The sequence below is a fragment of the Gossypium arboreum genome, chromosome 7 (genome assembly GCF_025698485.1).
Source record: "Gossypium arboreum isolate Shixiya-1 chromosome 7, ASM2569848v2, whole genome shotgun sequence".
NCBI lineage: Eukaryota > Viridiplantae > Streptophyta > Magnoliopsida > Malvales > Malvaceae > Gossypium > Gossypium arboreum.
In genome coordinates this window covers 3362093-3363093 of record NC_069076.1, presented here as the reverse complement: position 1 = coordinate 3363093, position 1001 = coordinate 3362093, and the positions used below count along the sequence as shown (strand labels likewise).

Here is a 1001-nt window from a genome sequence, read left to right as displayed (position 1 = left end):
TTATATTTTTTTTGGAAAAAGGGCTGTTCTATTGTCTTCCTAGATTTCTAACATATCCAACTAGTTCTGATTCAGCTGTGTTTTACAAAAAATGATGATTATCCCCGCACTAATCATAAATGACATAAGTTGCTTGCTTCATACTAACCCCAATTTTCTCATTCATGTTTTGTCTCCAAGCAGCCATTTTAGTGACAAAGGTAATCATCTCATAAACCTCTACTACTCCAATCGGTTTCTTTTGGCTTGTCCCAATTCTGTTTGAAATCCATTGTAGATTACTTGGCAGCTTTTTCAATTGACTTCCTCAATAATGCCCATTAGTTGTTACATCTAGATTTCCTCTAATGGACTCCCTCAAACTAGTGTAAAAAGTTTCAATCAACAACCAATCCGATAGTTGGTGGTGGGGACATTTCTTTTGCATATCTTTAAACTATTCTTATGCCTCATGTAAAGTTTCGTCTTCATATTGCTAGAAACTAGCAATGTCATTTTATAATTTTGTTGTCTACACTGGAGGTAAAAAGTTAGCTAGAAACTTTTCCACAACTTGATCCCAAGTTATAATTGACTCATTCGGAAAGTTCTCTAACTAGTCTCCAGCTCGTCTAGCTAAAGAAAAAGGGAACAACCTTAATTTTACAACTTCTACTAAAGCACCATTAAATCTAAAAGTTTTGCATAGTTTAATAAACTTTCGTAAATGTTGGTTGGGATCTTTATGAGAGAAACCAAAGAACTGATTAGCTTCAACAATCTAAATGACTACTGGTTTAATCTCAAAATTGTTCGCTTCTACTGCCAGAAAGCGAATACAAGTATGAAGCCCATCAGCATGTGGTGTGGCGTAGCCTCTGATAGACCTAGGTGTAAGAGGAGCACCAGGAGGAACTTGTGCATTATTTTGCTCATTAACATTGCTATTCCTATTAGGATCAACCTCGAAATTGATGCCTAAATGTTCGAGTCTTCATAAAGTTCTCTCAATTTCCAAATCA

General features: G+C 35.6%; 1 non-coding gene across 1 annotated transcript; it reads left to right on the top strand.

The window, feature by feature from the left end:
• The first annotated feature begins 398 nt into the window (after nt 1-398).
• LOC128295889 (small nucleolar RNA R71) lies at nt 399-505 on the top strand. Its single transcript, XR_008286438.1, has one exon. It is a non-coding gene; the product is annotated as a small nucleolar RNA R71 (small nucleolar RNA).
• The last annotated feature ends 496 nt before the right edge of the window (nt 506-1001 follow it).